Source organism: Schistocerca piceifrons, chromosome 1 (assembly GCF_021461385.2).
Source record: "Schistocerca piceifrons isolate TAMUIC-IGC-003096 chromosome 1, iqSchPice1.1, whole genome shotgun sequence".
Taxonomy (NCBI): domain Eukaryota; kingdom Metazoa; phylum Arthropoda; class Insecta; order Orthoptera; family Acrididae; genus Schistocerca; species Schistocerca piceifrons.
This window is the reverse complement of record NC_060138.1, coordinates 14,299,260-14,327,162: the sequence shown is the minus strand read 5'-3', so window position 1 is coordinate 14,327,162 and position 27,903 is coordinate 14,299,260.

Below are 27,903 nucleotides of genomic sequence, written 5' to 3'. Positions count from 1 at the left end.
CCCGATGCAATTTCTGTGTTTCATGGTCTATGTGAAGGTTTAAGCGATACAGTAAACCTGCACTGGTGCATCGGAATCTAATACTTGTCTCCCAGGAGACGCTCAATCCACAAACTCTTTGAAGATTCACTCTCCTTGTACTTAAGTCGGCATTGTGCCATTTGTATTAAATCCCGATGCAATTTCTGTGTTTCATCGTCAATGTAAAGGTCGAGGGGATACAGTAAGCCTGTACTGGTGCATCCGAATCTAATACTGGTCTCCCAGGAGACGCTCAAAGCACAAAATCTTAGAAGAATCCCTCTTATTGAACACAAGTTGGCTTTGTCACTTTTGTATTCAATCCCGATGCAATTTCAGTGTCACATGGTCAACGTGAAGGTCCAAGGGATACAGTGAACCTTCACTACTGCATCAGAATCTAATACTGGTCTCCCAGGAGACGCTCAAAGCACAAACTCTAAGAAGATTCACTCTTCTTGTACTTAAGTCGTCATTGAGCCTTTTGTATTCAATCCCGAAGTAATTCCGGTGTTTCATGGTTAATGTGAAGGTCCAAGGGATTCAGTAAACCTGCACCGGTGCATCGGAATCTAATACTGGTCTCCCAGGAGACGCTCAAAGCGCAAACTCTTAGAAGATTCACTCTTCTTGTACTTAAGTCGGCATTGTGCCTTTTGTATTCAATCCCAATGCAATTTCTGTGTTTCATGGTCAATGTGAAGGTCGAAGGGATACATAAAAACCTGTATGGGTGCATCGGAACCTAATACTGGTTTCCCAGGAGACGAACAAAGCACAAACTCATAGAAGATTCCCTCTAATTGTACTTAAGTCGGCATTGTGCCTTTTGCATTCAATCCTGAAGCAAATTCAATGTTTCATGGTCAATGTGAAGATCCAAGTGATACAGTAAACCTGCACTGGCGCATTGGGATCTAATACTGGGCTCCCAGGAGACGCTTAAAACACCAACTCTTAGAAGAATCACTCTTCATGTACTTAAGTTCGCATTGTGCCTTTTGTTTTTACTAACGATTCGATTTCTGTGTTTCATGGTCAATGTGAAGGTCCAAGGTATACAGTAAACCTGCACTGGTGAATCAGAATCTAATACTGCACTCCAAGGAGACGTTCAAAGCACAATTTCTTAGAAGATTCACTGTTCTGGTTTTTAAGTTGGTGTTGTGCCTTTTGCATTCAATCCCGATGCAATTTCTGTGTTTCATGGTCAATGTGAATGTCCAAGGGATACAGTAAACCTGCACTGGTGCATCGGAATCTAATAGTGGTCTCCCAGGAGCCGCTCAAAGAACAGACTCGTAGAAGATTTACTCTTCTTGTACTTAAGTTGGCATTGTGCGTTTTGTATTCATCCCGATGTAATTTCTGTGTTTCATGGTCAATGTGAAGGTCAAGGAATACAGTAAACCAGCACTGGTGCATCGGAATCTTGTACTGGTCTCCCAGGAGCCGCTCAAAGCACAAATTCGTAGATGATTCACTCTTCCTGTAGTTAAGTTGGCATTGTGCCTTTTTTATTCAATAACGATGCAATTTCTGTGTTTCATGGTCAACGTGAACGTCAAAGGGATACAGTAAACCTGCAGTGGTGCATCGGAATCTAATACTTGTCTCCCATTAGACGCACAAGCCACAAACTCTTTGAAGATTCACTCCTCCTGTACTGAAGTCAGCATTGTGCCTTTTGTGATCAATCCCGAAGCAATTTCAGTGTTTCATGGGCAATGTGAAGGTCCAAGGTATACAGTAAACGTGCACATGTGCATCGGAATCTAATGCTGGTCTCCCAGGAGCCGCTCAAAGCACAAACCCTTGAAAGATTCACTCTTCTTGTACTTAAATCGACATTGTGCCTTTTCAAATAAATCCGGATACAATTTCTGTGTTTCATGGTCAATGTGAAGGTTGAAGGGATACAGTCGACCTGCACTGGTGCATCAGAATCTAATCCTGGTCTCCGAGGAGTCGGTCAAAACACAAACTCTTAGAAGATTCACTCTTCTTGTACGTAAGTCGTCATTGTGCCTTTTCTATTCAATCACTAAGCAATTTCTGTAATTCATGGTCAATGTGAAGGTCCAAGCGATACAGTAAACCAGCACTGGTGCATCGGTATCTAATACTGGTCTCCCAGGAGACGCTCAATGCACAAACTCTTAGAAGATTCACTCTTCCTGTACATAAGTTGGCATTGTCCCTTTTGTATTCAATCCCGATGCAATTTCTTTGTTTCATGGTCAATGTGAAGGACCAAGGGATACAGTGAACCTTCACTGCTGCATCGGAATCTAATACTGTTCTCCCAGGAGACCCTCAAAGCACAAACTCGTAGAATATTCATTCTTCTTGTACTGAAGTCGGCATTGTCCATTTTGTATACAATCCCGTAGCAATAACTGTGTTTCATGGTCAATGTGAAGGTCCAAGGGATACAGTAAACTTTCACTGGTGCATCGAAATCTAATACTGGTCTCCCAGGAGCCGCTCCAAGCACAAACTTTTAGAGGATCCACTCTTCTTGTACTTAAGTCGGCCTTGTCCCTTATGTATTAAATCCCGATGCTATTTCTGTGCTTCATGGTCAATGTGAAGGTCCAAGAAATACAGTTAACCGGCACTGGAGCATCGGAAACTAATACTGGTCTCCCAGGAGCCGCTCAAAACACAAATTCCTAGATGATTCACTCTTCCTGTACTTAAGTCGGCATTGTGCCTTTTGTATTCAATCCCGATTTAATTTCTGTGTTTCATGCTCAAAGTGAAGGTTCAAGGGATACAGTAGACCTGAACTGGTGCATCGGAATCTAATACTGGTCTCCCAGGAGACGCTCAAAGCACTAACTCTTAGATGAATCACTCTTCTTGTACTTAAGTTCGCATTGTGCCTTTTGTTTATACTCCCGATTCGATTTCTGTTTTTCATGGTCAATGCGAAGGTCCAAGGTATACAGTAAACCTGCACTGGTGCACTAGAATCTAATGCTGGTCTCCCAGGGGACGCTCAAAGCACAGTTTCTTAGAAGAGTCACTCTTCTCTTATTTAAGTTGGTGTAGTGCCTTTTGCGTTCAATCCCGATGCAATTTCTGTGTTTCATGGTCAATGTGAATGTCCAACGTATACAGTAAACCTGCACTGGTGCATCGGAATGTAATACTGGTCTCCCAGGAGCCGCTCAAAGCACAGACTCGTAGAAGATTCACTCATCTTGAACTTAAGTCGGCATTGTGCCTTTTGTATTCATCCCGATGTAATTTCTGTGTTTCATGGTCAATGTGAAGGTCAAGGAATACAGTAAACCTGCACTGGTGCATCGGAATCTTATACTGGTCTCCCAGGAGCCGCTCAAAACACAAATTCCTAGATGATTCACTCTTCCTGTACTTAAGTCGGCATTATGCCTTTTTTATTCAATAACGACGCAATTTCTGTGTTTAATCGTCAACGTGAACGTCCAAGGGATATAGTAAACCTGCAGTGGTGCATCGGAATCTAATACTTGTCTCCCATTAGACGCACAAACCTCAAACTCTTTGAAGATTCACTCAACTTGTTCTTAAGTCTGCATTGTGCCTTTTGTGTTCAATCCCGAAGCAATTTCAGTGATTCGTGGTCAATGTGAAGGTCCAAGGTATACAGTAAACGTGCACAGGTGCATCGGCGTCTAATACTGGTCACCCAGGAGCCGCTCAAAACACAAACTCTTGAAAGATTCACTCTTCTTGAACTTAAGTCGACATTGTACCTCTTGAATTAAATCCGGATATAATTTCTGTGTTTCATGGTCAATGTGAAGGTCGAAGGGATACAGTCGACCTGCACTGGTGCTTCGGAATCTAATACTGGTCTCCCAGGAGCCGGACAAAACACAAACTCTTAGAAGATTCACTCCTCTTGTACGTAAGTCGTCATTATGTCTTTTGCATTTAACCCCTAAGCAATTTCTGTGTTTCATGGTCAATGTGAAGGTCCAAGCGATAGAGTAAACCTGCACTGGTGCATCGGAATCTAATACTGGTCTCCCAGGAGACGCTCAATGCACGCACGCTTGGAGGATTCACACATCCTGTACATAAGTTGGCATTGTCCCTTTTGTATTCAATCCCGATGCAATATCTGTGTTTCATTGTCAATGTGAAGGTCCAAGAAATACAGTGAACCTTCACTGCTGCAACGGAATCTAATACAGGTCTCCCAGGAGACGCTCAAAGCACAGACTTGTAGAATATTCACTCATCTTGTACTTAAGTCGGCATTGTGCATTTTGTATTCAATCCCGATGTAATTTCTGTGTTTAATGGTCAACGTGAACGTCCAAGGGATACAGTAAACCTGCAGTGGTGCATCAGATTCTAATACTTGTCTCCCATTAGACGCACAAATCACAAACCCTTTGAAGATTCACTCTTCTTGTACATAAGTCTTTATTGTGTCTTTTGTGTTCAATCCCGAAGCAATTCCTGTGTTTCATGGTCAATGCGAAGGTCCAGGGGATACAGTAAACCTGGACAGGTGAATCAGAATCTAATACTGGTCTCCCAGGAGACGCTAAAAACACAAACTCTTAGAAGATTCACTCTTCTTGTACTTAAGTTGGCATTGTACCTTTTGTATTGAATCCCGATGTATTTTCTGTGCTTCATGGTCAATGTGAAGGTCCAAGGAATTCAGTAAACCTGCACTGGTGCATTGGTATCAAATACTGGTCTACATGGAGACGCTCAAAGCACCAACTCTTAGAAGATTACCTCTTATTGTACTTGGTGTTGTGCCTCTTGCATTCAATCCCGATGAGATATCTGTGTTTCATGGGCAATGTGAAGGTCCAACTGATACAGTAAACCTGCACTGGTGCATCGGAATCTAATACTGACCTCTCAGGAGCCACTCAAAGCAGAGGCTCGTAGAAGATTCACGCTTCTTGTACGTAAGTCGGCATTGTGCCTTTTGTATTCAATTCCGGTGTAATTTCTGTGTTTCATGGTCAATGTCAAGGTCCAAGTGATACAGTAAACCTGCACTGTTGCATGGGAATCTAATACTGGTCTCCCAGGAGCCGGTCAAAGCACAAACTTTTAGAAGACTCACTCTTCTTGTACTTAAGTCAGCATTGTGCCATTTGTATTAATTCCCGATGCAATTTCTGTGTTTCATGGTCAATGTGAAGATCGAGGGGATACAGTAAACCTGTACTGGTGAATCGAAATCTAAAACTGGCCTCCCAGGAGACGCTCAAAGCATAAACTCTTAGAAGAATCATTCTTATTGTATTTAAGTCGGCATTGTGCCTTTTGCATTCAATCTCAAAGCAATTTCCGTGTTTCATGGTCAATGTGAAGATCAAAGCGATACAGTAAACCGGCTCTAGTGCGTCGGAATCTAATACTAATCTCTCAGGAGACGCTCAAAGCGCAAACTCTTAGAAGATTCACTCTACTTGTACTTAAGTCGTCATTGTTCCTTTTGTATTCAATCCCGATGCAATTTCAGTGGTTCATGGTCAATGTGAATGTCCAAGGTATACAGTAAACCAGCTCTGGTGCATTAGTATCTAATACTGGTCCCCAGAAGACGCTCAAAGTACAAACTCTTGAAAGATTCACTCTTCTTGTACTTAGGTTAGCATTGTGCCTTTTGTAATTACTCCCAATGCGATTTCTGTGTTTCATGGTCAATGTGAAGGTCCAAGGGATACAGTAAACCTACACTGGTGCATCGGAAATTAATACTGGTCACCCAGGAGCCGCTCTAAGCACAAAATCTTAGGAGGATTACTGTACTTGTACTTAAGTCGGCATTATGCCTTTTGTATTCAATCCCGAAGCAAATTCCGTGTTTCATGGTCAATGTGAAGATCCAAGCGATACAGTAAACCCGCACTGGTGCATCGGAATCTAATACTAGTCTCCCAGGGGACGCTCAAAGCACAAAACCTTAGAAGATTACCTCTTATTGTACTTATTTCGGCATTGTGCATTTTGCATTGATTCCAGAAGCTATTTCTTTGTTTTATGGTCAATGTGAAGGTCCAAGGGATACAGTATACCTGCACCGGTGCATCTGAATCTAATACTGGCCTCTCAGATGACGCTCGAACACAAAGTCTTAGAAGATTCTGTCTTCTTGTACTTAAGTCGACATTGTGCATTTTGAATTAAATCCGGAAACAATTTCTGTATTTCATGGTCAATGTGAAGGTCCAAGGGATTCAGTAAACCTGCACTGGTGCATCGGAATCTAATACTGGTCTCCCAGGAAACGCTCAAAGCACAAACTCTTAGTAGATTCACTCATCTTGTACTTATGTCGGCATTGTGCAATTTGTGTTCAATCCCAATGCAATTTCTGTGTTTCATGGTCAATGTAAAGGTCCGAGGGATACAGTAAACCTGCACTGGTGCATCGGAAATCTATACAGGTATCCCAGGAGACGCTAAAAACACAAACTCTTAGAAGATTCACTCCTCTAGTACTTAAGTTGGCAATGTGCCTTTTGTATTGAACCCCGTTGCAATTTCTGTGTTTCATGGTCAATGTGAAGGTCCAAGGGATACAGCAAACCTGCACTGGTGCATCGGAATCTGATACTGGTCTCCCAGGAAACTCTCAAAGCACTAAGTCTTAGAAGATTCATTCCTCCTGTACATAATTTGGCATTGTCCCTTTTGTATTCAATCCAGATGCAATTTCTGTGTTTCATGGTCAATGTGACGGTCCAAGAGATACAGTGAACCTTCACTACTGCATCGGAATCTAATACTGGTCTCCCAGGAGACGCTCAAAGCACAAACTCATAGAAGATTCACTCTTTATGTACTTATGTCGTCATTGTGCCTTTTGAAATCAATCCCGATGTAATTTCTGTGTTTCATGGTCAATGTGAAGGTCCAAGGGATACAGTAAACCTGCACTGGTTCATCGGAATCTAATACTGGTCTCCCAGGAGACGCTCAAAGCAGAAACACTTTGAAGATTCACTTTTCTTGTACTTAACTCAGCATTGTGCGTTTTGTATTCAATCCTGATGCAATTTCTGTGTTTCATGGTCAATGTGAAGGTCCAAGGTATACAGTAAACGTGCACAGGTGCATCGGAATCTAATACTTGTCTCCCATTAGACGCACAAATCTCAAATTCCTTGAAGATTCACTCAACTTGTACTTAAGCCTGCATTGTGCATTTCGTGTTCAATCCCGAAGCAATTTTAGTGTTTCATGGTCAATGTGAAGGTCCAAGGTATACAGTAAACGTGCACAGGTGCATCGGAATCTAATACTGGTCTCCCAAGAGCCGCTCAAAGCCCAAATTTTAGAAGATTCACTCTTCTTGTACTTAGGTTGCCATTGTGCCTTTTGTAGTTATTCCCGATGCGATTTCTGTGTTTCATGGTCAATGTGAAGGTCCAAGGGATACAGTAAACCTGCACTGGTGCATCGGAAATTTATACTGGTCTACCAGGAGACGCTAAAACACAAACTCTTAGAACATTCACTCTTCTTGTACTTAAGTTGGCATTGTGCCTTTTGTATTTACTCCCGATGCGATTTCTGTGTTTCATGGTCAATGTGAATGTCCAAGGTATACAGTAAACCAGCTCTGGTGCATTAGTATCTAATACTGGTCCCCAGGAGACGCTCAAAGTACAAACTCTTGAAAGATTCACTCTTCTTGTACTTAGGTTAGCATTGTGCCTTTTGTAATTACTCCCAATGCGATTTCTGTGTTTCATGGTCAATGTGAAGGTCCAAGGGATACAGTAAACCTACACTGGTGCATCGGAAATTAATACTGGTCACCCAGGAGCCGCTCTAAGCACAAAATCTTAGGAGGATTACTGTACTTGTACTTAAGTCGGCATTATGCCTTTTGTATTCAATCCCGAAGCAATTTCCGTGTTTCATGGTCAATGTGAAGATCCAAGCGATACAGTAAACCTGCACTGGTGCATCGGAATCTAATACTAGTCTCCCAGGGGACGCTCAAAGCACAAAACCTTAGAAGATTACCTCTTATTGTACTTATTTCGGCATTGTGCATTTTGCATTGATTCCAGAAGCTATTTCTTTGTTTTATGGTCAATGTGAAGGTCTAAGGGATACTGTATACCTGCACCGGTGCATCGGAATCTAATACTGGCCTCGCAGATGACGCTCGAACACAAAGTCTTAGAAGATTCTGTCTTCTTGTACTTAAGTCGACATTGTGCATTTTGAATTAAATCCGGAAACAACTTCTGTATTTCATGGTCAATGTGAAGGTCAAAGGGATACAGTCGACCTGCACTGGTGCATCGGAGTTAAATACTGGGCGTCCAGTAGCCGGTCAAAACACAAGCTCTTAGAAGATTCGCTCTTCTTGTACTTAAGTCGTCATTGTGCCTTTTGCATTCAATCCCGATGCAATTTCTGTGGTTCATGGTCTATGTGAAGGTTTAAGCGATACAGTAAACCTGCACTGGTGCATCGGAATCTAATACTTGTCTCCCAGGAGACGCTCAATGCACAAACTCTTTGAAGATTCACTCTCCTTGTACTTACGTCGGCATTGTGCCATTTGTATTAAATCCCAATGCAATTTCTTTGTTTCATAGTCAATGTGAAGGTCGAGGGGATACAGTAAACCTGCACTGGTGCATCCGAATCTAATACTGGTCTCCCAGGAGACGCTCAAAGCACAAACTCTTAGAAGAATCCCTCTTATTGTACACAAGTTCGATTTGTCCCTTTTGTATTCAATCCCGATGCAATTTCAGTGTCACATGGTCAACGTGAAGGTCCAAGGAATACAGTGAACCTTCACTACTGCATCGGAATCTAATACTGGTCTCCCAGGAGACGCTCAAAGAACATACTCTAAGAAGATTCACTCTTCTTGTACTTAAGTCGTCATTGAGATTTTTGTATTCAATCCCGAAGTAACTCCGGTGTTTCATGGTTTATGTGAAGTTCCAAGGGATTCAGTAAACCTGCACTGGTGAATCGGAATCTAATACTGGTCTCCCAGGAGACGCTCAAAGCGCAAACTCTTAGAAGATTCACTCTTCTTGTACTTAAGTCGGCATTGTGCCTTTTGTATTCAATCCCAATGCAATTTCTGTGTTTCATGGTCTATGTGAAGAACGAAGGGATACGGTAAACCTGTACGGGTGCATCGGAATCTAATACTGGTTTCCCAGGTGACGCACAAAGCACAAACTCATAGAAGATTCCCTCTAATTGTACTTAAGTGGGCATTGTGCCTTTTGCATTCAATCCTGAAGCAAATTCAGTGTTTCATGGTCAATGTGAAGATCCAAGTGATACAGTAAGCCTGCACTGGTGCATTGGAATCTAATACTGGTCTCCCAGGAGACGCTCAAAACACCAACTCTTAGAAGAATCACTCTTCATGTACTTACGTTCGCATTGTGCCCTTTGTTTTTACTAACGATTCGATTTCTGTGTTTCATGGTCAATGTGAATGTCCAAGGGATACAGTAAACCTGCACTGGTGCATCGGAATCTAATACTGGTCTCCCAGGAGCCGCTCAAAGAACAGACTCGTAGAAGATTTACTCTTCTTGTACTTAAGTCGGCATTGTGCGTTTTGTATTCATCCTGATGTAATTTCTGTGCTTCGTGGTCAATGTGAAGGTCAAGGAATACAGTAAACCAGCACTGGTGGATCGGAATCTCGTACTGGTCTCCCAGGAGCCGCTCAAAGCACAAATTCGTAGATGATTCACTCTTCCTGTAGTTAAGTCGGCATTGTGCCTTTTTTATTCAATAACGATGCAATTTCTGTGTTTCATGGTCAACGTGATCGTCAAAGGGATACAGTAAACCTGCAGTGGTGCATCGGAATCTAATACTTGTCTCCCATTAGACGCACAAACCACAAACTCTTTGAAGATTCACTCCTCCTGTACTGAAGTCAGCATTGTGCCTTTTGTGATCAATCCCGAAGCAATTTCAGTGTTTCATGGTCAATGTGAAGTTCCAAGGTATACAGTAAACGTGCATAGGTGCATCGGAATCTAATGCTGGTCTCCCAGGAGCCGCTCAAATCACAAACTCTTGAAAGATTCACTCTTCTTGTACTTAAGTCGACATTGTGCCTTTTGAAATAAATCCGGATACAATTTCTGTGTATCATGGTCAATGGGAAGGTCGAAGGGATACAGTCGAGCTGCACTGGTGCATCGGAATCTAATCCTGGTCTCCGAGGAGCCGGTCAAAACACAAACTCTTAGAAGATTCACTCTTCTTGTACGTAAGTCGTCATTGTGCATTTTCCATTCAATCACTAAGCAATTTCTTTAATTCATGGTCAATGTTAAGGTCCAAGCGATACAGTAAACCAGCACTGGTGCATCGGAATCTAACACTGGTCTCCCTGGAGACGCTCAATGCACAAACTCTTAGAAAATTCACTCTTCCTGTACATAAGTTGGCATTGTCCCTTTTGTATTCAATCCCGATGCAATTTCTTTGTTTCATGGTCAATGTTAAGGTCCAAGGGATACAGTAAACCTGCACTGGTGCATCGGAATCTAATACTGGTCTCCCAGGACCCGCTCAAATCACAAAGTCCCAGAAGATTCACTCTTCTTGTACTTAAGTTGGGATTGTGCCTTTTGTGTTAAATCCCGATGCAATTTCTGTGTTTCATGGACAATGTGACAGTCCAAGGGATACAGTAAACCGGCACTGGTTCATCGGAATCTAATACTGGTCTCCCAGGAGCCGGTCAGAACACAAATTCTTAGAAGATTCACACTTCTTGTACTGAAGTCGGCATTGTCCATTTTGTATACAATCCCGAAGCAATAACTGTGTTTCATGGTCAATGTGAAGGTCCAAGGAATACAGTAAACCTGCACTGCTGCATCGAATTCTAATACTGGTCTCCCAGGAGCCGCTACAAGCACAAACTCTTAGAGGATCCACTCTTCTTGTACTTAAGTCGTCCTTGTCCCTTATGTATTAAATCCCGATGCAATTTCTGTGCTTAATGGTCAATGTGAAGGTCCAAGGAATACAGTTAACCTGCACTGGAGCATCGGAAATTAATACTGGTCTCCCAGGAGCCGCTCAAAGCACAAACACTTAGAGGATTCACTCTTCTTGTACTTAAGTTGGCATTGTGCCTTTTGTATTTACTCCCGATGAGATTTCTGCCTTTCATGGTCAATGTGAAGTTGCAAGGGATACAGTAAACGTGCAGTGGAGCAACGGAATCAAATGCTGATCTCCGAGGAGAAGCCCAAAGCACAAACTCTTTGAAGTTTCACTCTTCTTGTACTTAACTCAGCATTGTGCCATTTGTATTCAATCCCAAAACAATATCTGTGCTCCATGGTCAATACGATAGTCCAAGGAATACAGTGAACCTCCACTGGTGCATCGCAAATTAACACTGGTCTCCCAGGATTCGCTCAAAGCACAAACTCTTAGAAGATTCACTCTACTTGTACTTAAGTCGTCATTGTGCCTTTTGTATTCAATCCCGATGCGATATCAGTGTTCATGGTCAATGTGAAGGTCCAAGGTATACAGTAAACCTGCACTGGTGCATCAGATTCTAAAACTGGTATCCCTGGGGACGCCCAAAACACAAACCCTTTGAAGATTCACTCTTGTTGTACTTAAGACATCATTGCGCCTTTTGTATTCAATTCCGATTTAATTTCTGTCTTTCATGGTCAAAGTGAAGGTTCAAGGGATACAGTAGATCTTAACCGGTGTATCGGAATCTAATACTGGTCTCCCAGGAGACGCTCAAAGCACTAACTCTTAGATGAATCACTCTTCTTGTACTTAAGTTCGCATTGTGCCTTTTGTTTTTACTCCCGATTCGATTTCTGTTTTTCATGGTCAATGTGAAGGTCCAAGGTATACAGTAAACCTGCACTGGTGCACTAGAATCTAATGCTGGTCTCCCAGGACACGCTCAAAGCACAATTTCTTAGAAGAGTCACTCTTCTGTTATTTAAGTTGGTTTTGTGCCTTTTGCGTTCAATCCCGTTGCAATTTCTGTGTTTCATGGTCAATGTGAATGTCCAACGGATACAGTAAACCTGCACTGGTGCATCGGAATGTAATACTGGTCTCCCAGGAGCCGCTCAAAACACAGACTCGTAGAAGATTCACTCATCTTGAACTTAAGTCGGCATTGTGCCTTTTGTAATCATCCCGATGTAATTTCTGTGTTTCATGATCAATGTGAAGGTCAAGGAATACAGTAAACCTGCACTGGTGCATCGGAATCTTATACTGGTCTCCCAGGAGCCGCTCAAAGCACAAATTCCTAGATGATTCACTCTCCCTGTACTTAAGTCGGCATTGTGCCTTTTTTATTCAATAACGACGCCATTTCTGTGTTTAATGGTCAACGTGAACGTTCAAGGGATACAGTAAACCTGCAGTGGTGCATCGGAATCTAATACTTGTCTCCCATTATACGCACAAACCTCAAACTCTGTGAAGATTCACTCAACTTGTACTTAAGTCTGCATTGTGCCTTTTGTGTTCAATCCCGAAGCAATTTCAGTGTTTCATGGTCAATGTGAAGGTCCAAGGTATACAGTAAACGTGCACAGGTGCATCGGCGTCTAAAACTGGTCTCCCAGGAGCCGCTCAAAGCACAAACTCTTGAAAGATTCACTCTTCTTGAACTTAAGTCGACATTGTACCTCTTGAATTAAATCCGGATATAATTTCTGTGTTTCATGGTCAATGTGAAGGTCGAAGGGATACAGTCGACCTGCACTGGTGCATCGGTATCTAATACTGGTTTCCCAGGAGCCGGACAAAACACAAACTCTTAGAAGATTCGCTCCTCTTATTTGTAAGTCGTCATTATGCCTTTTGCATCAACCCCTAAGCTATTTCTGTGTTTCATGGTCAATGTGACGGTCCAAGCGATACAGTAAACCTGCAGTGGTGCATCGGATTCTAATACGTGTCTCCCATTAGACGCACGAACAACAAACCCTTTTAAGATTCACTCTTCTTGTACATAAGTCTGCATTGTGTCTTTTGTGTTCATTCCCGAAGCAATTCCTGTGTTTCATGGTCAATGCGAAGGTCCAGGGGATACAGTAAACCTGGATAGGTGAATCAGAATCTAATACTGGACTCCCAGGAGCCGCTCAAAACACAAATTCTTAGAAGATTCACTCTTCTTGTACTTAGGTTGGCATTGTGCCTTTTGTATTGAATCCCGATGCATTTTCTGTGCTTCATGGTCAATGTGAAGGTTCAAGGGATTCAGTAAACCTGCACTGGTGCATTGGTATCTAATATTGGTCTCCCTAGAGACGCTCAAAGCACCAACTCTTAGAAGATTACCTCTTATTGTACATATGTCGGCATTGTGCATTTTGCATTGATTCCCGAGGCAATTTCTGTGTTTCACGGTCAATGTGAAGGTCCAAGGGATACAGTTAGGCTGCACTGATGCATCGGAATCTAATACTGGTCTCACAGGAGACGCTCGAACACAAAGTCTTAGAAGATTCACTCTTCTTGTACTTGGTTTTGTGCCTTTTGCATTCAATCCCGATGAGATATCTGTGTTTCATGGGCAATGTGGAGGTCCAAGTGATACAGTAAACCTGCACTGGTGCATCGGAATCTAATACTGATCTCTCAGGAGCCGCTCAAACAGAGGCTCGTAGAAGATTCACGCTTCTTGTACGTAAGTCGGCATTGTGCCTTTTGTATTCAATCCCGGTGTAATTTCTGTGTTTCATGGTCAATGTCAAGGTCCAAGTGATACAGTAAACCTGCTCTGTTGCATTGGAATCTAATACTGGTCTCCCAGGAGCCTGTCAAAACACAAACTTTTAGAAGATTCACTCTTCTTGTACTTAAGCCGGCATTTTGCCATTTGTATTAATTCACGATGCAATTTCTGTGTTTCAGGGTCAATGTGATGGTCGAGGGGATACAGTAAACCTGTACTGGTGAATCGAAATTTAAAACTGGTCTCCCAGGGGACGCTCAAAGCATAAACTCTTAGAAGAATCCTTCTTATTGTATTTAAGTCGGCATTGTGCCTGTTGCATTCAACCCCGAAGCAATTTCCGTGTTTCATGGTCAATGTGAAGATCCTAGCGATACAGTATACCTGCACTGGGGCATCGGAATCTAATATTGGTCTCCCAGGAGCCGTTCAAACACAAATTCATAGAAGATTCACTCTTCCTGTACTTAAGTCGGGATTGTGCGTTTAGTATGCAATAACGATGCAATTTCTGTGCTTCATGGTCAACATGAACGTCCAAGGGATACAGTCAACCTGCAGTGGTGCATCGGAATCTAATACTTGTCTCCCATTAGTCGCACAAACCACAAACTCTTTGAAGATTCACTCTTCTTGTACTTAAGTCAGCATTGTGCCTTTTGTATTCAATCCCGAAGCAGTATGAGTGTTTCATGGTAAAAGCACATACTCTTAGAAGATTCACTCTTCTTGTACTTATGATGGCTTTGTGCCTTTTGTATTGAAACCCGATGCAGTATCAGTGTTTCATGGTCAATGTAAAGGTCCAAGGGATACAATAAAACTGCATTGGTGCATCGGAATCTAATACTGGTTTCCCAGGACCCACTCAAATCACAAACTCCTAGAAGATTCACTCCACTTGTACTTAAGTCGGCATTGTGCCTTTTGTATTCAATCCCGATGTAATTACATTGTTTCTTCTTCAATGTGAAGGTCCAAGGGCTACGGGGAAACCTGCACCGGTGCATCGGAATCTAATACTGGACTCCCAGGAGAGGCTCAATGCTCAAACTCTTTGAAGATTCACTCTTCTTGTACTTAAATTGGCATTGTGCCATTTGTATTGAATCCCGATGCGATTTCTGCGTTTCATGGTAATATGAAGGTCCATGGGATACAGTAAAGCTGCACTGGTGCATCGGAATGTAATACTGGTCTCGCAGGTGACGCTTGAAAAACAAACTCTTAGAAGATTCACTCTTCTTGAACATAAATTGGCATTGTCCATTTTGTATTCGATCCCGATGCAATTTCTGTGTTTCACGGTCAATGTGAAGGTCCAAGGGATACAGTGAACTTTCACTACTGCATCGGAATCTAATATTGGTCTCCCAGGAGGCGCTCAAAGCAAAAACTCTCAGTAGATTGCGTCTTCTTGTACTTAAGTCGGCATTGTGCCTTTTGCATTCATTCCCGATGCAATTTCGGTGTGTCATGGTCAATGTGAAGGTCCAAGGGATACTGTTAACCTGCACTGGTGCATCGGATAATAATACTGGTCTCCCAGGAGCCGCTCAAAGCTCAAACTCTTAGAGGATTCACGCTTCTTGTACTTAAGTTGGCATTGTGCCTTTTGTATTTACTCGCGATTCTATTTCTGCGTTTCATGGTCAATGTGAAGGTCCAAGGGATACAGTAAACCTAATCTGGTGCATCGGAATCTAATACTGGTCTCGCAGGTGAAGCTTGAAGCTCAAACTCTTAAAGGAATCAGTCTTCTTGTACTTAAGTCGACATTGTGCCTTTTGTATTCAATCCCGAAGCAACTCCTGTGTTTCACGGTCAATGTGAAGGTCCAAGGGATACAGTGAACTTTCACTACTGCATCGGAATCTAATATTGGTCTCGCAGGAGACGCTCAAAGCAAAAACTCTCAGTAGATTCAGTCTTCTTGTACTTAAGTCGGCATTGTGCCTTTTGTATTCATTCCCGATGCAATTTCGGTGTGTCATGGTCAATGTGAAGTACCAAGGGACACAGTAAATATGCACTGGTGCATCGGAATCCAATACTGGTGTCCCAGGAGACGCTGAAAGCACAAACTCCTAGCAGGTTCACTCTTCCTGTACTTAAGTCGGCATCGTGCCTTTTGTATTCAAGCCCGATGCAATTTCTGTGTTTCATGGTCAAAGTGAAGGTCCAAGGGATACAGTAAAACTGCAGTGGTGCATCGGTATCTAATACTTGTCTGCCAGGAGACGCACAAACCCAAACTCTGTGAAGATTCACTCCTCTTGTACTTAGATGTGCATTGTGCCTTTTGTAATTACTCCCGATGCGAGTTCTGTGTTACATGGGCAATGTGAAGGTCCAAGGGATACAGTAAAACTTCAAACGTGTATCGGAATCTAATACTGGACACCCAGGAGACGCTCAATGCACAAACTCTTAGAAGATTCCCCCTTATCGTACTTAAGTCGGAATTGTGCCATTTGTATTAAATGCAGACGCAATTTCCGTGTTTCATGGTCAATGTGAAGGTCGAAGGGGTACTGTAAACCTGTACTGGTGCATCGGAATCTAATACTGGTATTCCAGGAGACGCTCAAAGCACAAACCCTTAGGAGATACCCTCTAATTGTACTTAGGTCGGCATTGTGCCTTTTGCATTCAATCCCGAAGCAATTTCCGTGTATCATGGTCAATGTGAAGATCCAAGCGATGCAGTAAACCTGCACTAGTGCATCGGAATCTAATACTGGTCTCCCAGGGGACGCTCAAAGCACAACTCTTAGAAGATTCACTCTTCTTGTACTAAAGTTGGCATTGTGCCATTTGTATTTACTCCCAATGTGCTTTCTGTGTTTCATGGTCAATGTGAAGGTCCAAGGTATACAGTAAACCTGCACTGGTGCATCAGAATCTGAAACTGGTCTACCAGCAGACGCCCAAAGCACAAACTCTTATAAGATTCACTCTTCTTGTACTTAAGTTGGAGTTGTGCCTTTTGCAATCAATCCCGATGCATTTTCTGTGTTTCATGGTTAAAGTGTAGGTCCAAGGAATACAGTAAACCTGCACTGGTGCATCGGAATCTAATACAGGTCTCCCAGGAGCCGCTCAAAACACAGACTCGTAGAAGATTCACTCTTCTTGTGCTTAAGTTGGCATGGTGCCTTTTTGAATTGAATCCCGACGCAATTTCTGTGTTTCATGGACTATGTGACGGTAAAAGGAATACAGTAAACCTGCACTGATTCATTGGAATCTAATACTGGTCTCCCAGGAGCCGGTCAAAACACAAATTTTTATAAATTCACTCTTCTTGTACTTAAGTCGGCATTGTCCATTATGTATTCAATCCCAATGCAATTTCTGTACATCATGGCCAATGTTAAGGTCCAAGGGATACAGTTAACCTGCACTGTTGCATCGGAAATTAATACTGGCTCCCCTTGAGCCGCTCAAAGCACAAACTCTTAGAGGATTCACTCTTCTTGTACTTAAGTTGGCATTGTGCATTTTGTAATTACTCCCGATGCGATTTCTGCTTTTCATGGTCAATGTGAAGGTCCAAGGGATACAGTAAACCTGCACTGGTTCATCGGAATCTAATACTGGTCTCCCAGGAGACGCTCAAAGCACAAACTCTTGGAAGATTTACTCCTATTGTACTTAAGTCGGCTTTGAGCCTTTTGTATTCAATGCCGAAGCAATTTCTGTGTTTCATGTCAATGCGAAGTACCAAGGGATACAGTAAACCTGTACTGGCGCATCGGAATCCAATACTGGTCTCCCAGGAGACGCTCAAAGCACAAGCTCCTGGAAGATTCACTCTTCTTGTACTTGAGTTGGCATTGACATTTTGAATTCAATTCCGATGCAATTTCTGTGTCTCATATTGAATGTGAAAATCCAAGGGCTACAGTAAACCTGCACTGGTTCATCGGAATCTAATACTGGTCTCCCAGTAGCCTCTCAAAGCACAAACTTCTAGCAGGTTCAATCATCCTGTACTTAAGTCGGCATCGTGCCTTTTGTATTCAATCCCGATGCAATTTCTGTGTTTCATGGTCAATGTGAAGGTCCAAGGGATACAGTAAAACTGCAGTGGTGCATCGGTATCTAATACTTGTCTCCCAGGAGACGCACAAACCACAAACTCTTTGAAGATTAACTCTTCTTGTACTTAGGTGTGCATTGTGCCTTTTGTAATTACTCCCGATGCGAGTTCAGTGTTACATGGTCAATGTGAAGGTCCAAGAGATACAGTAAAACTGCAAAGGTGCATAGGAATCAAATACTCTTCTCCCAGGAGCGCTCAAAGCACAAACTCTTAGAAGATTCCCCCTTATTGTACTTAAGTCGGAATTGTGCCATTTATATTAACTCCAGACGCAATTTCTGTGTATCATGGTCAATGTGAAGGTCGAAGGGGTACTGTAAACCTGTACTGGTGCATCGGAATCTAATACTTGTATTCCAGAAGACGCTCGAAGCACAAACTCTTAGGATATTACCTCTTATTGTACTTGGTCGGCATTGTGCCCTTTGCATTCAATCCCGAAGCAATTTCCGTGTTTCATGGTCAATTTGAAGATCCAAGCAATGCAGTAAACCTGCACTAGTGCATCGGAATCTAATACTCGTCTCCCAGGGGACGCTCAAAGCACAAACACTTAGAAGATTCACTCTTCTTGTTCTAAAGTTGGCATTGTGCCTTTTGTATTTAGTCCCGATGCGATTTCTGTGTTTCATGGTCAATGTGAAGGTCCAAGGAATACAGAAAACCTGCACTGGTGCATCAGAATCTGATATTGGTCTCCCAGCAGGCGCTCAAAGCACAAACTCTTATAAGATTCACTCTTCTTGTACTTAAGTTGGTGTTGTGGCTTTTGCATTCAATCCCGATGCATTTTCTGTGTTTCATGGTCAATGTGAAGGTCCAAGGGATGCAGTAAACCTGCACTGGTGCATCGGAATCTAATACTGGTCTCCCAGGAGCCGCTCAAAGCACAGACTGGTAGAAAACTCACTCTTCTTGTACTAAGTCAGCATTGTGCCTTTTGTATTCAATCCCGATGCAATTTCTGTGCCTTATGGTCAATGGGAAGGTCCAAGCGATACAGCAAACCTGCACTGGTGCATCGGAATCTCTTACTGGTCTCCCTGGAGATGCTCAATGCACGAACTCTTAGAAGATTCTTTCTTCCTGTACATAAGTTAGCACTGTCCCTTTTGTATTCACCCCGATGCAATTTTGGTGTTTCATGGTCAATGTAAAGGTCCAAGGGATACAGTGAACCTTCACTGCTGCACTGGAATCTAATACTGGTCTTCCTGGAGACGCTCAAAGCACAAACTGCTAGAAGATTCACTCTTCTTGTACTTAAGTTGGTGTTGAGGATTTTGCATTTAATTGCGATGCAATTACTGTGTTTCGTGGACAATGTGAAGGTCCAAGAGAAACAGTAAATCTGCACTGGTGCATCGGAATCTAATACTGGTCTCGCAGGAGCCGCACAAAGCACAGACTCGTAGAAGATTCACTCTTCCTGTACTTAAGTCGGCATTGTGCCTTTTGTATTGAATCCCAATGTAATTCCTGTGTTTCATGGTCAATGTGATGGTCAAGGAATACAGTAATCCTGCACTGGTGCATGGGAATATAATACTGGTCTCCCAGGAGACACTCAAAACATAAACTCTTAGAAGATTCCCTCTTATTGTACTTAAGTCTTCATTGTGCCTTTTGCATTCAATCACGAAGCAATATCTGTGTTTCATGCTCAATGTGCAGCTCCAAGTAATACAGTAAACTTAACCTGGTGCATCGGAATCTAATACTGGTCTCCCAGGAGCCGGTCACGACGCAGTTTCGTAGAAGATTCACTCTTCTTGTACTGAAGTCGGCATTGTGCCTTTCGTATTTAATCCCGATGCATTTTCTGTGTTTCATGGTCTATGTGAAGGTTTAAGCGATACAGTAAACCTGCACCTGTGCATCGGAATCTAATACTTGTCTCCCAGGAGACGCTCAATGCACAAACTCATTGAAGATTCACTCTCCTTGTACTTAAGTCGGCATTGTGCCATTTGTATTAAATCCCGATGCAATTTCTGTGTTTCATGGTCAATGTGCAGGTCGAGGGGATAGAGTAAACCTGTACTGGTGCATCCGAATCTAATACTGGTCTCCAAGGAGACGCTCAAAACACAAACTCTTAGAAGAATCCCTCTTATTGTACACAAGTTCGATTTGTCCCTTTTGTATTCAATCCCGATGCAATATCAGTGTCACATGGTCAACGTGAAGGTCCGTGGATACAGTGAACCTTCACTACTGCATCGGAATCTAATACTGGTCTCCCAGGAGACGCTCAAAGCACAAACTCTAAGAAGATTCACTCTTCTTGTACTTAAGTCGTCATTGAGCCTTTTGTATTCAATCCCGAAGTAATTCCGGTGTTTCATGGTTAATGTGAAGGTCCAAGGGATTCAGTAAACCTGCACTGGTGCATCGGAATCTAATACTGGTCTCCCAGGAGACGCTCAAAGCGCAAACTCTTAGAAGATTCACTCTTCTTGTACTTAAGTCGGCATTGTGCCTTTTGTATTCAATCCCAATGCAATTTCTGTGTTTCATGGTCAATGTGAAGGTCGAAGGGATACGGTAAACCTGTACGGGTGCATCGGAATCTAATACTGGTTTCCCAGGAGACGCACAAAGCACAAACTCATAGAAGATTCCCTCTTATTGTACTTAAGTCGGCATTGTGCTTTTTGCATTCAATCCTGAAGAAAATTCAGTGTTTCATGGTCAATGTGAAGGTCCAAGGGATACAGTAAACCTGCACTGGTGCATCGGAATCTAATACTGGTCTCCCAGGAGCCGCTCAAAGAACAGACTCGTAGAATATTCACTCTTCTTGTACTTAAGTTGGCATTGTTTCTTTTGTATTCAATAACAATGCAATTTCTGTGTTTCTTGGTCAACGTGAAGGACCGAGGGATACAGTAAATCTGCACTGGTGCATCGGAATCTAATACTGGTCTCCCAGGACCCGCTCAAATCAGAAACTCCCAGAAGATTCACTCTTCTTGTACTTAAGTCGTCATTGCTTTTAGTATTCAATCCCGATGTAATTTCATAGTTTCTTGATCAATGTGAAGGTGCAAGGGATTGAGTAAACCTGCACCGGTGCATCTGAATCTAATGCTGGCCTCCCAGGAGAGGCTCAGAGCACCAACTCTCAGAAGATTCACTCTTCTTGTACTTAAGTTGTGATTGTGCCTTTTGTGTTAAATCCCGATGCAATTTCTGTGTTTCATGGACAATGTGACAGTCCAAGGGATACAGTAAACCTGCACTGGTTCATGGGAATCTAATACTGGTCTCCCAGGAGCCGGTCAAAACACTAATTCTTAGAAGATTCACACTTCTTGTACTGAAGTCGGCATTGTCCATTTTGTATACAATCCCGAAGCAATAACTGTGTTTCATGGTCAATGTGAAGGTCCAAGGGATACAGTAAACCTGCACTGGTTCATCGAAATCTAATACTGGTCTCCCAGGAGCCGCTCAAAGCACAAACACTTAGAGGATTCACTCTTCTTGTACTTAAGTTGGCATTGTGCCTTTTGTATTTACTCCCGATGAGATTTCTGCATTTCATGGTCAATGTGAAGTTGCAAGGGATACAGTAAACGTGCAGTGGAGCAACGGAATCAAATGCTAATCTCCCACGAGACGCCCAAAGCACAAACTCTTTGAAGATTCACTCTTCTTGTACTTAACTCTGCATTGTGCCATTTGTATTCAATCCCGAAACAATATCTGTGCTCCATGGTCAATACGATAGTCCAAGGGATACAGTGAACCTGCACTGGTGCATCGTAAATTAATACTGGTCTCCCAGCATTCGCTCAAAGAACAGACTCGTAGAAGATTTACTCTTCTTGTACTAAAGTCGGCATTCTGCCTTTTGTTTTCAATCCCGATGTAATATCTGTGTTTCGTGGTCAATGCGACGGTCCAAGAAATACAGTAAACCTGCAGTGGTGCGTCGGAATCTAATACTGGTCTCCCAGGAGAAGCTCAAACCACAAACTCTTAGAAGATTCACACTTCTTGTACTTGAGTTGGCATTGCACTTTTGAAATCAATCCCGATGCAATTTCTGAGCCTCGTGGTGAATGTGAAGTTCCAAGGGATACAGCAAACCTGCACTTGTGCATCAGAATCTAATACAGGTCTTCCAGGAGCCGCCTAAAGCACAAACTCCAAGAAAATTCACTCTCCCAGTACTTAAGTCGGCATTGTGCTTTTTGTATTAAATCCTGATGCAATTTCTGTGTTTCATGGTCAATGTGAAGGTCCAAGGGATACAGTAAACCTGCAGTGGTGCATCAGAGTCTAATACTTGTCTCCCAGGAGACACACAAACCGCAAAGTCTTTGAAGATTCACTCTTCTTGTACTTAAGTCAGCATTGTACCTTTTGTATTCAATCCCGATGCAATGTCTGTGTTTCATGGTCAATGTGAAGGTCCAATGGATACAGTAAACATGCACTGGTGCATCAGAAATTAATGCTGGGCTCCCAGGAGCCTCTCAAAGGACAAACTCTTAGTAGATTTACTCTTCTTGTACTTAAGTTGGCATTGTGGCCTTTGCATTCACTCCTCATGCGATATTTGTGTTTCATAGTCAATGTGAATGTCCACGGGATACAGCAATTCTGCACTGGTGCATCGGCATGTAATACTGGTCTCCCAGGAGACGCTCAATGATTAAACTCTTTGAAGATTCATTCTTCTTGTACTTAACTCAGCATTGTGCCCTTTGTATTCAAACCCAAAGCAATTTCTGTGTTTCATGGTCAAAGTGAAGGTCGAAGGCAGACAGTAAACATGCACTGCTGCATCGGAAATTAATACTGGTCTTCCAGGATACACTCAAAGCACAAACTCCTAGAAGATTCACACTTCTTGCACTTAAGTTGGCATTGTGTCTTATGTATTTACTCCCAATGCGATTTCTGTGTTTCAAGGTCAATGTGAAGGACCAGGGGATACACTAAAACTGCACTGGTGCATCGGAATCTAATACTGGTATTCCAGGAGACGCTCAAATCACAAACTCTAAGAAGATTCACTCTTCTTGTACTTAAGTTGGTGTTGTGCATTTTTCATTCAATCATGATGCAATTTCCGTGATTCATGGTCAATGTGAAGGTCCAAGGAAAACAGTAAACCTGCACTGGTGCATCGGAATCTAATACTGGACTCTCAGGATACGCTCAAAGCACAAACACTTAGAGGATTCACTCATCTTGTACTTAAGTCGACATTGAGCATTTTGTATTCAAGCCCGATGGGATTTCTGTGTATCATGGACATTGTGAATGTCCAACGGATGAAGAAAACCTGCACTGGTGGATCGGAATCTAATGCTGGGCTCCCAGGAGACGCTCAAATCACAAACTCTTACAAGATTCCCTCTTCTTGTACTTAAGTCTGCATTCTGCCTTTTGTATTCAATCCCGATGAAACTTATGTGTTTCATGCTCAATGTGAAGGTCCAAGGGACACAGTAAACCTGCACTGGTGCATCGGAATCTAATACTCGTCTCCCAGGAGGCGGTCAAAGCAAAAACTCTTAGAAGATTACCTCTTATTGTACATATGTCGGCATTGTGCCTTTTGCATTGAATCCCGACGGAATCTCTGTGTTTCATGGTCAACGTGAAGGTCCAAGGGATACAGTAAACCTGCACTGGTGCATCGGAAACTAATACTGTCTCGCAGGTGACGTTCGAAGCACAAACTCTTAGAAGAATCAGTTTTCTTGTACCTAAGTCGATATTGTGCCTTTTGTATTCAATCCCGATGAAATTTCAGTGTTTCTTGGTCAATGTGAAGTTCCAAGGGATACAGTAAACCTGTACTGGCGCATCGGAATATAATTCTGGTCTCCCAGGAGACGCTCAAAGCACAAACTCTCATAAGATTCACTCTTGTTGTACTTAAGTCGGCATTGTGCCTTTTGTATTGAATCCCAAAGGAATTTCTGTGTTTCATGGTCAATGTGAGTTTCCAAGGGATACAGTAAACCTGCAGTGGTGCGTCGGAATCTAATACTGGTCTCCCAGGTGACGCTCAAACCACAAACTATTAGAAGATTCACTCTTCTTGTACTTGAGCTGGCATTGCCCTTTTGTATTCAATCCCGATGCAATTTCTGTGTCTCATGGTGAAAGGGAAGTTCCAAGGGATACAGTAAACCTGTACTGGTGCATCGGAATAAAATACTGGTCTCCCAGGAGCAGCTCAAAGCACAATCGCCTAGAAAATTCACATTTCCTGTACTTAAGTCAGCATTGTGCTTTTTGTATTCAATCCCGATGCAATTTCTGTGTTTCATGGGCAATGTGAAGGTCCAAGGGATACAGTAAACCTGCAGTGGTGCATCGGAATCTAATACTTGTCTCCCAATAGACGCACAAACCACAAACTCTTTGAAGATTCTTTCTTCATGTACTTAAGTCAGCATTATGCCTTTTGTATTCAATCCCGAAGCAATTTCAGTGTTTCATGGCTAATGTGAAGGTCCAGGGGATACAGTAAACATGTACTGGTGCATCGGAATCTAATACTGGTTTGCCAGGAGCCGCTCAAAGCAAAAACTCCTAGAAGATTCACTTGTATTGTGCTTAAGTCGGCATTGTGCCTTTTGTATTCAATCCCAATGTAATTTCTGTGTTTCATAGTCAATGTGAAGGTCCAAGGGATACAGTAAACCTGCACTGTTGCATGGGAATCTAATACTCTTCTTCAGGAGCCGCTCAAAGCACAAACTCTCAGAAGAATCACTCTTCTTGTACTAAAGTCGGCATTGTGCCATTTGTATTAAACCCCAACGCAGTTTCTGAGTTCCTTGGTCAATGTGAAAGTCCAAGGGATACCGTAAACCTGCACTGGTGCATCGGAATCTAATACAGGACTCCCAGGAGACGCTCAAATAACAGACAGTTAGAAGATTCACTCTTCTTGTACTTAAGTTGGCAGTGTGCCTCTTTTATTTACTCCCGCTGCGATTTCTGTGTTTCATTGTCAATGTGAAGTTCCAAGGGATGTAGTAAACCTGCACTGGTGTTTGGGAATCTAATACTGGTCTCCCAGGAGACGCTCAAAGCACAAACTCTTAGAAGATTCACTTTTCTTGTACTTAAGTCGGCATTGTGCATTTAGTATTTACTCCCGATGCAATTGCTGTGTTTCATGGTCAATGTGAAGGTCCAAGGCATACAGTAAACCTGCATTGATGCATCGGATTCTAATACTGGCCTCCCAGGAGCCGCTCAAAGCAAAAACGCCTACAAGCTTCACTCTTCTTGTACTTAAGTGGGCGTTGTGCCTTTAAATTCAATCCCGATGTAATTTCTGTGTTTCATGGTCAATGTGAAGTCCAAGGGATACAGTAAAGCTGCACTGGTGCATCGGAATCTAATACTGGTCTCCCAGGAGCCGCTCAAAGCACAAACTCTTTGAAGCTTCACTCTTCTTGTACATAAGTCGGCATTGTGAAGTTTGTATTCAGTCCCGATGCAATTTATGTGTTTAATGCTCAATGTGAGGGTCCAAGGGAAACAATAAACATGCACTGGTGCATCGGAATCTAATACTGGTCTCCCAGGAGACGCTGAAAGCACAAAATCTTTGAAGATTCACTCTTCTTGTACTTAACTCCGCATTTTGCGTTTTGTCTTTAATCCCTATGCAATTTCTGTGTTTCATGGTCAATGTGAAGGTCCAAAGTAGACAGTTAACCTGCACTGGTGCATCGGAAATTAATACTGGTCTCCCAGGAGGCACTCAAAGCACAATCTCTTAGAAGATTCATTCTTCTTTTACTTGAGTTGGCATTGTGCCTTATGTAATTACTCCCGATGCGATTTCTGTGTTTCATGGTCAATGTGAAGGTCCATGGGATACAGTAATCATGCACTGGCGCATCGGAATCTAATACTGGTCTCCCAGGAGACGCCCAAAGCACAAACTCTTAGAAGATTCCCTTTTCTTGTACTTAAGTCGGCATTGTGCCTTTTGTACTCATTCCCGATGCAATTGCCGTTTTTCATGGTCAAAGCGACGGTCCAAGGGATACAGTAAACCTGCACTGGCACATCGGAATCTAATACTGTTCTCCCAGGGGACGCTCAAAGCACAAATTCATGGAAGATACCCTCTTATTGTACTTAAGTTGGCATTGTGGTTTTTGTATTCAATCCCGATGCAATTTCTGTGTTTCATGGCCAATGTGAAGGTCAAAGGGATACAGTAAACCTGCACTGGTGCATCGGAATCAAATACTGGTCTCCCAGGGGCCACTCAAGGCACAAACTCTTAGAATATTCACTCTTCTTTTACTTAAGTCGGAATTGTGCCTTTTGTATTCAATCGAGATTTAACCTCTGTGTTTCATGGTCAATGCGAAGGTCCAATCGATACAGAAAACATGCACTGGTGTATCGGAATCTAACACTAATCTCCCAGGAGCCGCTCAAATCACAAAGTCTCGGAAGAGTTACTCATCTTGTGCTTAATTCGGCATTGAGCCTTTTATATTCGATCCCGATGCAATTTCTGTGTTTCATGGTCAATGTGAAGGTCCAAGGGAACCAGTAAACCTACACTGGTCCATCGGAATCTAACACTGGTCTCCCAGGAGACGCTCAAAGCACAAACACTTAGAAGATTCCCTCGTATGGTACTTAAGTCGGCATAGAGCGGTTTGCATTGAATTCCCAAGCAATATCTGTGTTTCGTGATCAATGTGAAGGTCCAAGGGATACAGGAATACTGCACTAGTGCATCGGAATCTGATATTGGTCTCCCATGAGCCGGTCAAATCACAAACTCTTAGAAATTTCACTCGTCTTGTACGTAAGGCGGCATTGTGCCATTTGCATTCAATCCCGATGCAATATCTGTGTTTCATGGACGATTTGAAGGTCTAAGGGATACAGTAATGCTGGACTGGTGCATCGCAATCTAATACTGGTCTCCCAGGGGACGCTCAAATCACAAACTCTTAGAAGATTCACTCTACCTGTGCATAAGTTGGCATTGTCTCATTTGTATACAATCCCGATGCAATTTCTGTGTTTCATGGTCAATGTGAAGGTCCAATTAATGCAGTGAACCTTCACTGCTGCATCGGAATCTAATTCTGATCTCCCAGGAGACGCTCAAAGCACAAATTCTTAGAAGATTCACTCCTCTTGTACTTACGTCAGCATTGTGTCTTTCGTTTTCAATCCTGAAGCAATTTCTGTGTTACATGGTCAATGTGTAGGTCCAAGGGATACATGAAACCTGCACTGGTGCATCGGAATCTAATACTGGTTTCGCAGGAGACGCTCAAAGCACAAACTCTTAGAAGATTCACTCTTCTTGTACTTAAAACGCCATTGTGCCTTTGCATTCAATTCCGATGCGATATCTGTGTTTGATGGTCAATGTGACAGTCCAAGGGATACAGTAAACCTGCACTGGTTTTTGGGAATCTAATACTGGTCTCCCAGGAGACGCTCAAATCACAAACTCTTTGAAGATTCACTTTTCTTGTACTTTCGTCAGCATTGTGCATTTCGTATTCGATCCCGAAGTAATTTCTGTGTTTCATGGTCAATGTGTGGGTCCAAGGGATACAGTAAACCTGCACTGGTGCATCGAAATCTAATACTGGTCTCCCAGGAGCCGTTCAAAGCACAAACTCTTTGAGGCTTCACTCTCCTTGTTTTTAAGTCAGCATTGTGCATTTTGTATTCAATGCCGAAGCAATTTCCGTGTTTCATGGTCAATGTGAAGGGCCAAGGGATACAGTAAACCTGCACTGGTGCATCGGAATCTAATACTGGACTCCCAGGAGACGCTCAAATCACAAACTGTTAGAAGATGCACTTTTCTTGTACTTAGGATGGCATTGTGCCTTTTGTATTTACTCCTGATTCAATCTCTGTTTCATGGTCAATGTGAAGGTCCAAGGGATACAGTAAACCTGCACTGGTGCATCATAATCTAATACTGGTCTCCCAGGAGCCGCTCAAATTACAAACTCCTAGAAGATTCATTCTTCTTGTACTTATGTCGGCAATGTGCATTTTG